Genomic DNA, 10,533 nt, shown 5'->3' with positions numbered 1-10,533 from the left:
TAGTGATAATTATGTTTTAAACTCGCTGCAAGTTTAAAAGATGTTTTGGAGACAATCATCATGCCTCCTTCACAAAAGTATCACTTCCGAAAAACTGCTCTTTTTGCGGAGTCAGCTTTTCGGAAAAGTGATACTTTTCCCCTGCCACTGAGGTATCCCCAAAGATTTCCTCACTTCTGTGTGTCTCTCCCCGTCCCCCCTCCCTCACTCTCTATTCCCCGCTGGATAACACCCCCTGCCCCCCGCGGGTGTCCGATGCGGCCCCCCCTCACCCCCTCCCCGCAGGTCTCTGATGCGGCTCCCTCCACCCTGCACCCTCCGTGGGTGTCAGATGCAGCCCCTGTCTCCCCCCGCAGGTGTCCGATCACCACCACCCCCCCTCCCCCCGCGGGTGTCCGATCACCACCATCACCCCCCGTTGTAAATCTTCACAGGCTGCTATCTAAACAGCAGCCTGTGAAGGATATCGGGGGCTGAACGCCATCTGAAAGTGGCGTTCAGTAACATCATCAAGTTCCGAAAAAAAATGCTTTTTCGGAACTGGATGAATAGCCCTGGCACTTCATTTTCACATGCTTTTGTGAAAAATAAGTGATGGTGAATAGGCCCCTGTGGGCCTAATTCAGAGGTGGATGCACTTAAAACAATGAGCAGAAGCGCCCAATGTTTTCAATCTGCACATGCGTCCCAATGGTTACTGCCAGAAGAAGCAGGTAGGGAATTGCATGGAGAGCCATGTAGGGGCTGGCTGGCAACTTTTAGCCTGGGGGGCAAATGCATGCAGGCGGCCCTGGCAGAGGAGTAGCGTGTAGCCAGGGTGCCCGGAGCACGTGCGTGCTACAGCGCAACCCCCCCTCAAGTGTTCCAGGGAGGAGGCAGGTCCATATGGGATTAATGTAAAGTAAAAATAAAGATTAGGGGCAGCCCACTGTAGTGGTGCCCATATGCAGTGCCCCCTGTGCCCCAGGAGAGGACCCGTTATGCAGGCCTCCAGCAGTGCCCCCAGTAGTGATCCCCCCTATGCAGTGCACCTTATACAGTGCCCACAGTTGTGGTCCCCCCTGTGCAGTGCCCCTTGTGCCCCCAGTAGTAAGCCCCTTATATAGTGCCCCCAGTAGTGGTCCCCCCTGTGCAGTGCCCCTTGTGCCCCCAGTAGTAAGCCCCTTATATAGTGCCCACAGTAGTGGTACCCCCTATGCAGTGCCCCCAGTAGTGGTACCCCCTATGCAGTGCCCCTTATATAGTGCCCCCAGTAGCAGTCCACCCCCCATGCAGTGTCCCCAATAGTGGTACCCCTTATGGAGTGCCCCTTAAATAGTGGCCCCAGTTGTAGTCTACCCCCTATGCAGTACCCCCAGTATTTCCCTTTATATAAAGCCCCCAGCAGTGGCCCCCCGATGCAGTGCCGCCAGTGGTAGTCCCCTCCCCCCTATGCAGTGCCCCTAGTAGTAGTCCCCTCCCCCTTTTGCAGTGCCTCTAGTAGTAGTCCCCTCCCCCCTATGCAGTGCCCCTAGTAGTAGTCCCCTCTCCTTGTAGTGCCCCTAGAAGTAGTCTCCCCTTGTAGTGCCCACCAGTAGTAGTCCCCCCCTTGTAGTGCCCCACTAGTGATCTCCCCCTTGTAGTTCCCCCCAGTAGTAGCCCCCTCTTGTAGTGCCCCCAGTAGTGATCTCCCCCTTGTAGTGCCCCCAGTAGTAGCCCCCCTTGTAGTGCCCCCAGTAGTGATCTCCCCCTTGTAGTGCCCCCAGTAGTAGTCCCCCACCTTGTAGTGCCCCCAATAGTGGTCTCCCCTCTTGTAGGGCCCCCAGTAGTGGTTTCCCACCTTGTAGTGCCCCCAATAGTGGTCTCCCCTCTTGTAGGGCCCCCAGTAGTGGTTTCCCACCTTGCAGTGCCCCCCCCCGGTAGACACAGGTAATAAAAAATAAATAAACACTTACCTGAATCCCCGCTCCCGCCACCGCCATCCGCTCCTCCGTCTGTCCTCCCAGGACAGCCCGCTCTGCATTACGTCATGACGTCTCTCCCATTACCCATTGCAGGAGCCGGAAGATGGAACGGCTTCGGCAGTGGGCGCAGCAGCAACTAATGAGAGTCTGACAGACTCTCATTGGCTGCAACTTAAAACAAACACACAGCTGCCGGCGCTGCCGGCTGTGTGTTTGTCAGTCACTGTGTAGCTCTGACCGAACTCCGTCCGGTCAGCGCTACACGCGCGGTGCAGGCAGCTGTGTCACAGAGACACAGACTGCCTGCGGCCCGCGGCCCGCATGGCGCTGCGGCCCGGGGGGCACATGGCACCCTGTCCCCCGGCCCAGCCCGCCACTGGATCCATGCAATTCCAATAGGCATTCCTGGGCAGTGTCTGAGGGGTGTCTTTCGTCTGCAGGCTTGTCGGGGGAATTCTGGTGTCAAAGACTGCGCCGGAATCAGGCCCCGTGTAGTCTCCACATAATGGGGGAAATGTAATAACTTGTCGAGATGCATCAGTGAGATCCCTGAGAGTCTGGCCTTTCTGTTTTTCTATTTTAAAGTGGCATTAATTTAAAAGGTAATCCAGGTTGGTTTTGCCTTTTTAAATTATTGCTGCTTGTTAATAAAAATGAAAAACTAGACAATAATAATTATCCTACAGAAACAAATACAAAAATGCATAAGCTTCTATTAAAACGCAACATAAATACTAATATTATGTATCTCTCAGCTTGATGATTCCAGTCTGAGCTAAATGCATTCAATTGGGAGTACAAATAGGTTATAGTTGGTAATCAGTGGTTGTTAGAAATTTGCTGACGGCATAAATATTAGGGTTATATACCATAGTTACAGTGAGAAAACATTCCTAGCAGGTGGCCTGACCTCCGACATGCGCTACTGTGCTTTTCTCCCTGGTGTTCCCCGTTAATGGAAGTTAGGAAGTGCATATTGAGATGAGGTAAGAGATGTAGGAGGGAAAGGAGTAACTGAGTACTTTGGAGATGGGTTGTAGGGGAAAAGAAGCCAGAGAAGGTGTTGAAGGTTGTAGAACAACAACACAGAGAAGACAGAAAAGAAGCGAGAGAAGGTGTTGAAGGTTGTAGAACAACAAGACAGAAGGACCATGTCGGCATTAAGGATAGATGTAAGAGGGGAGAAGTGGGAGAAAGGAAGACCAGAGAGTGGGAGGCTATAGTAGTCCAGGTGGTAGATGCAGAAGGCATAAATAATTTTTGGTAGCTCTCAGGTTGGAAGGATCTGATCCTAGAGATATTATAGAGGTTAAACCTGCACAAATTAGAGATATCATGAATGTGGTGGATTTAGGAGATGGAATAGTCAATAATGACACCCAGGCTGTGGACTTGAGGGTGAGAGAAGATAGTGTTAGCAACATAAAGAGTGAGGTGTGATGAAAAGAAGACCCCGGAAGGGTGAAGAATAATAAGCTCAGTCTTTGACTTATTAAGCTTAAGAAACTGCTGGGACATAAAGGAGATAGACAGTTTGAGATAAGATTGAGGGTAGATGTGGAGAAGTCAGGAGAGAAGTATATTTATCATCGTCATCAAAGTTGTACTTTAGACTGTAGGAGCTGATGAGCTTAATAAGGGAGGAGGTGTAGAGTAAGAAGAGAAGGGGTTCAGGAACAAAACCTTTGAGCATATCAACAGGAAGAGAGAGGGAGGTAGAGACAGAGAAGAGCAGTTGGAAAGGTAGGAGGACAGCAATGAAGTAGGAAAGGGTGGTCAACAGTGTCAAAGGCAGAACTAACTAAATCTAAGGCGGACTTATGTGTAAAATCAATATTGGTATTGAGAATATTAATTGCAGCTCCTTATATGGTAAGAAACCAAGAACACTATAGACTTGTTGAATAAATCAACAAATCTAAGAGCACAAGTAGCACATTATTGAAATGGAAGATCAAATAATAATAATATTAATAATATATTTATTATGCACATATATATACGGGAGGGGGCAGCCAGGTCGGCATTGCAGGGGGTGCAGAGCGGTGGTGGTGGGTGTTTCTGGGGGCATTGTATCATCATAGCCCCACCCCCCACTATACAATGCAGCGATTACCGTCATTGTAAAGTGAGGGGCAAAGCCAAGATGATGCGATTCAACGTAATTTGAGTCAACAGCTGTCTGTACTGCCCTCTACACTTCGCTCCAGTCTCCAGGAGCCTTGCCTGCTTTTACGGGCAGCCAAAAGCACCACCCAATTTTCAGGAGCCTCCCGGCCTTTCCGGGAGGGTAGGCAAGTATGACACATATACAAAATAAAACAACAAACTATTATATCCAAATCATAAATATATAATTGAGATTTAATAAAAACAGTTGTACATAACACCACTGCAGTTGGTGAGATGTAATATATTGTTAGATTAATTGCTTGCTAATATTGATCCTTAATGGGTAAATCCTCAAATGATCCAAACAGATGTGAACTATGTAGAGGATATCGTGGAACCATAAACAGCAAATATATGGTAATAAGCAGAAAGTTCCAAATAATTACTGATGTAGTACAGAATTGATTCTGTGCAAACAATTATAATAGGAGGTTGACACACCCTATGTTGGAATCCCAAAGCATTCCTAACAGTTAAAAAAGTAATCTCAATTGACTGCAGTCAGGTTTACCCACAGAGCTTCATGATTCAGCTGGAGTCTGATAAGGAAACTGTGGCCCTGATTCAGCAAGGATCGCAACTGCTAAAGCGTACACAGATGGCCGATCGTTTCTCACTGTGCATGCGAAGGCACCACTGCAATCGGGTTTGCAATCGCAATGACTACACGGACCCCTCATAGAGTGATTGACAGGAAGTGTCATTTGGGGGTGGTGATGGGGGGGTGGTCAAAGAAACGCAGACGTGCCAGTGCCTTTGAACGCCATTGAAGGGGCGTGCATAAATTATCCACTGCGATGACATACACAGCTTAAGCTCTCAATAGGTGCAGGAAAGTTAGCAATTTAGTGGTAGGGCCAGACCTGCCTTAAATGTGCGAGTGGCAACGATGTACTTCGATGTTACTGATGTTTTGGCTGGATTGCAAGGTATTATGGATGTGCAAGAAGGGAAGTGGGCGTCTGCATGTTGTCAGTGAGAGTGCTTTGCGATTGCAATTATTAGCATACTTTTCGCAGCAGAACTGTGTGCGCGATTGCTACCATGATCACAATAGCGATCCTTGCTGAATCAGGCCCAGTGTGTGTGCTGAGCTGATGGAAAATTGGCTGCTGTAGCTGGTCCGGGACTAATGGGGTGCACTTGCACCCAAGAACAATGTGGAGATTTGGGGCCTGATTCAGAGGTGTGCGCTAACTGGAAATAATGCTGATGTTCATGTAGTTGAGCGATTATTTGTTACTGCACATGCGCAAAATATACTAAAAACCCTTACAACGCATAAGTCACCCTGAATGTAAGCACAAGTTTGCTGTTGCGTATGGGACTGGTGGATTTAGAAATGGCGAGGGAAAAAGATGGGAGTTCCTGGGTGGTGACTGGGAGGTGGCCTGAAGTGAATGCAAAAAAATCTGCCGCATGGGCGTGCTATGGGAGTGTTCTTATATGCAGAGCCGCAGCCACTGAGGCCATGTTCAGACGAGAAACTACACCTGCCATAGGGTGAACAGTTCCGTGCGATCGCATCTTCATCACCCACTTTCGGCCAACTCAGAATAGGATAGACATACGCAAAAATGTGTAAACTCGAATCTGCGCACGCGCTGAATGCTAAATCTCCCCATTTACGTCCGTGCACAGAAATCCGTCCAACTCAAAATCAGCCCCACTCTGTTAAAAATTAATGTACAAAGAACCACATCTTTATATTTCCCTTGGAATGCAAGTGGAGTAAAATACAAACTTTTATTAGGCTCCAATAGTGTTGAGTTTTCTGACCCCTAAGATCAGTGATAAGTGGAGAACAAGAAATTGCTCTTTCTCATTTGTCTTTAATAGAGATGAGTGGATCAGTTTTGGCTCAGATCTTCCTGCCAAGTTTAGATCAATGCTTGCTGACAATCTGGCTGCCCCCTCCGGGAGTAAGCAGCCAGGTCAGCATAGCAGGGGGGCGTGGCTGGTTAGGGGGAGGCGACCAGACATATTACCTGGCATTTGCGGGCGGAGCTGGGGCGTGGCCAAGCAATTGTGAAATTTTGGCCCCGCCCTCACTACACAATGCCGAGATTACCGGCATTGTGAAGCAGGGGGCGGGGCATGATGACGTGATTCAGGGGGGTCCGGAGGGGTCGGCGGCTGTCGGGAGGCTTGTATGCTTTTCCAGGGGACCAGGAGCAGCACTCGATTTTCGGGAGGCTCCTGGCTGAATCAGAAGGGTAGGCAAGTATGGTTCAGATCTCAAAACAAGGCAAATTGTATTAAGCAATATATTGAGTTGTATTTTAAACTCACAGCAATCTCATACCTGGAGTGTCATGGAAATCCTCTTGTAAATGTGAATGATGATATACTTCTGGGATAATTAACAAGTCTCTGGGTCTGATTCAGAGTTCGGAGCAAAAAAGGAGCAAAAAATTAACAATTTGCAATTTGGTGAAATCATGTTGCACTGCAGATGGGACAGATGTAAAATGTGCAGAGAGTATTAGAGTTTGGAAGGATAGGTAGTTGAAATCCCGACTGTCGGGATGTCGGCGCTAAGAATGATGGCACCAGGAATCCTGACACAAGTCACAATCCCAGTGCCAGCATCCCGACAATAAGTAGTGGGGTTAGGGTTAGGCACTAAGGGGGAGGGTTAGGCACTGGGGATGAGGGTTAGGGTTAGGTAGTAGGGGGTGAGGGTTAGGTTTAGGCACTGGGAGAGAGGGTTGGGGTAAGAGTAGGATTAGGATACTTACCGACATGTGTCGGTATCCTAACCCTGTCGAGATGCCAGTGTCAAGATTCTGACTGTGGGATCTTGAGCGCCGGCATCCCGTACCCAACCCTTTGGAAGGGATGTGTTATAGCTTAGGGCCTGATTCATAGTTGCATGCAGACGCAAAGCCATAATTAGACATTTTGGTGCCCTGTGCCAGAAAGAGCACTGCCCCCCCCCCAAAAAAAGGCATGGTTTCATGAAGGGGCATGGCCAAACAATTGTACCCCCAATTCAAATTCCTACACACAGTAGTGCAACCTCATACACATTACACTGCACAGTAGTGCCCCTTATTCACATTACTCCACACCACACAGAAGTACCCCTTATTCACATTATTCAACACAGTAGTACCCCTTAAACCTTATGCCACATAGTAGTGCCCCTTACATATTGTGCCACGCAGTAGTGCCTCTTACACATTATGCCACACAGTAATACCCCTTACATATTATGCCACCCAGAAGAGACCCTTACACATAATGCCACACAGTAGAGCTCCTTACACATTATGCCACACGCTAATGCCTCTTACACATTATGCCACACAGTTTGACCCTTACACATTATGCCACACAGTAATGCCCCCTTCCAAAGGGTGAGTCACAGCACTTGCAGAGCCGCCAATCTCTGAGCCACTGACACTGAGCAAGTATGATTAGCTGCCGTGCTGTGCTGGCCGCCCAACGGCTCCTCTTTCAGTACTGTGGGAGAGACGTCATGATGTCTCTCCCTACACACTGTGCGGGAGCCAGAAGGCACAGCTCCAGTGTGAGCTCCAGAGAGTGCACTGCAGAGAAGGAGCTGGGCGGACCACTAGTAACAACATTGCAGTGGGTGCCGGCAATGGAGATTGTGGTGGCGGTCGGTTTTGCCCCCAGGGCATCCTGTGCTCCATGATGCGGCACTGGCCTCAACGTCATAGTTATAGCCCTGCACAAACCCAATGGTTTGCATAGAACTACAATTGTTAGAGGACTGCTCAGGAGCGGGGGGGGAGGGTCTGTATTACAAAAAGGGGGGCATGTCGCCCACTTTTGTAGGCATCCCGAGGTCATGGACAGCAGATTTCCTGGCCCCAACAGAGGAGTTCCGGTGGCCTTTCTGAGTAAGCCAGTGTGGCCAATGGCTGTTACCATTGAAACCAGGTGACTCGATGCTGCGTCTTCTGATGCAGCACTCGGATCTGCGATGACAGACGGAGGCATGTTTTTCTTCAGACGCCTCCTGTGGCAATACCATATTTTCGTATTGCTGCTGCTTCCAAAGCTGGATTGTATTTATTCACTATATACTAGGAGGTGATTTGTGACCAAGCCATAGGGCGAAACCTGTGTCAATCACTGACACTCTGACTAATCGTACTGCGCTTACAAGACCCCCATCCTGACACATCTAGTTTTCTAATACAGATGTTAACCCACTATCATCTACTTCACTTCTATCCTCAAAACGTTTACTATTCATGTAACAGTCACAGTGGCGAGGGTTCATTATCACTATATATCGCATCATACGTATATTCATTATTATTTTTTTTTACCACAATGTGATATTAAGTTACACATAAGACTGAAACGCAGTGACATTACACAAGTTGGTGATAGATGGTTATATCTTCCACAAGTGCAAAACTCTATACTTATCATTGTGGTGGTCATATCAGAATACCCTTATGCAATTCAATTAACATCTGCATTACATAATAGGGTACTTGTGTACTTTACAGACTGATTGCAGAGAGAACCCAAGTGTCCTACACTCATTATTATTATCAATCATGGTAATGTCTAAATCCCCTTCACGGAGAGGACCCTGACGTCATCAGCCAGTGTCCAGCGTCATTCCCAGTGTCCAGCGTCATTCCTTACCATCCAAGTGAGCATAGTGGCGAACGTAGCAAGCCACCGAGCCCGAAGCGTGGCAAGCGGACAACTTTTCTTCTTTAGGTGGGGACAACTTTCGGTACTTGTGTACGTAAAGTACACAAGTACCATTTAAAACATTCATTGGGTTCTCTCTGCAATGAGTCCGTAAAGTACACAAGTACCCATAATAGTAACATTTTAAGTATGTACTGTATATGCAAAAGCAGTCAATATTTTCCCTGTATACAAACATAAAATAAGATAAATGCATTTACATCCCTTGCATTGCAACATGGTTTGTTCCAGGAGCAAATTGCTTCTTTTATTGATTTGCTCCTAACTCTGATCATGTCGTCATCTCAAGATCAGTTCTGACTAGTGTCTCCAGTAATCCGGTTTCATCAGAGGAATGCTTGTTGTTGTCTTACAAAACTTTCGTTTTTTTTTTTTTTTTCAAAAATGTTTTTATTGAAGTCAAGAAATACACTCTGGTACACAAGCAAATATGACAAGAAACAATGACATAATCACAATTTATAGCATACAATTCACTTGTGGTTTGAGGTAAAAATCTTGCCACAATTTTCTCTTTTTTAAAGATCTGTACTTCAAGTAGAATCCCTTTCACATTACATACTAAGTTTAATCATTAGATGTCAAAATCTGTCAACATTTCATTATGTTTTAATGCTTAATAACGCCTCCTAACATTTGTATGATACCTGTATGATTATCATGTGTTGCAGAGGTTATGTTAGATTGGTGAGATGTCAAAATAGAACTATTGACTCAGGATGGTTAGTGCGCATGCGCCCGGAATACAGCACGCGTTTGTAAACAACACAAGCCCCTCCCACACCCCGCCCATCAGTTTATTGTGTGCCGCCCCCGTTCCCTTACTTAGAGGCGAACTGAGAGTGGGAGAAGGCACCGCCTTCTGAATGATGGATAGTCAGTGGAGCCAATTGTTGCAGACTGATCCCATAGCAACTGTCGTTCAGTCCAATCAGTGACGTATGTGGGCAGGGTTTACGAGCTGTCAGCCTGAGCTGAGTTCTCCACGTCTGGCAGATCGGCTTTGCACAGGACAGGATCTGGGACTGGATCGCAGTGGTGTATTTTTTAGCAGTGAGGTGTGTATTACATACTGCACCCCAGTGTACGCACTAAACAGCTGGGTATGGTAAGCAGTGTATTCCTTACCATATGCTCCCGCAGCAGTGTGTGTGTGTGTGTGTGTGTGTGTGTGTGTGTGTGTGTGTGTGTGTGTGTGTGTGTGTGTGTGTGTGTGTGTGTGTGTGTGTGTGTGTGTGTGTGTGTGTGTGTGTGTGTGTGTGTGTGTGTGTGTGTGTGTGTGTGTGTGTGTGTGTATATAGATAGATAGATAGATATATATCCTACCTACATACACACACACATCTAACTGGGGGGCTGGGGGTTGAGGTCTGTATTACGTTTTATTTTTACTCTGTATCTGTGTTGGGTAATATGCAGTGTAGCTGTGTATTTTAGATGCATCATATGGTTGATTGTGTGGGTGAAATGTGTATTACACTGTAGTCTATATGCACCCTATAGTGTGTATGTACGGTGGTTATATTCATGTATATGCACTCTATAGATATGTGTGTGTGTGTGGGGGGGGGAGGACGACGACTTTATTTTTTTGTATATGCACCCCTATAGTATAGGTGAGGTGTATATTGCATATCAAATGCATCCTATAGGCGTATGTGGTGTATGAGGTTTGTATTACAGTGTATGTAAGCTATAGCTCTTGTGTATG

At 47.1% G+C, this 10,533-nt stretch overlaps 1 protein-coding gene across 2 annotated transcripts in view; it reads left to right on the top strand.

Annotated features, from left to right (window-relative positions):
* The first annotated feature begins 9,771 nt into the window (after positions 1 to 9,771).
* The window catches only part of RAB40B (RAB40B, member RAS oncogene family), a 144,742-nt gene continuing 143,980 nt past the window's right edge, over positions 9,772 to 10,533 (top strand). The window contains exon 1 of one of the 2 annotated variants that reach the window (XM_088468631.1): positions 9,772 to 9,880. The gene's annotated coding sequence lies outside the window, so the exon portion shown is untranslated. Of the gene's footprint in view, positions 9,931 to 10,533 lie in introns of both variants that reach the window. The other variant, XM_088468632.1, reaches the window with a different exon arrangement.

This window comes from Taudactylus pleione, unplaced genomic scaffold, assembly GCF_031769625.1.
Source record: "Taudactylus pleione unplaced genomic scaffold, aTauple2 ptg000012l, whole genome shotgun sequence".
In the NCBI taxonomy this organism is placed as follows: Eukaryota; Metazoa; Chordata; class Amphibia; order Anura; family Myobatrachidae; genus Taudactylus; species Taudactylus pleione.
The sequence above is the reverse complement of the archived record's forward strand: the minus strand, read 5'-3'. Positions and strand labels throughout refer to the sequence as shown.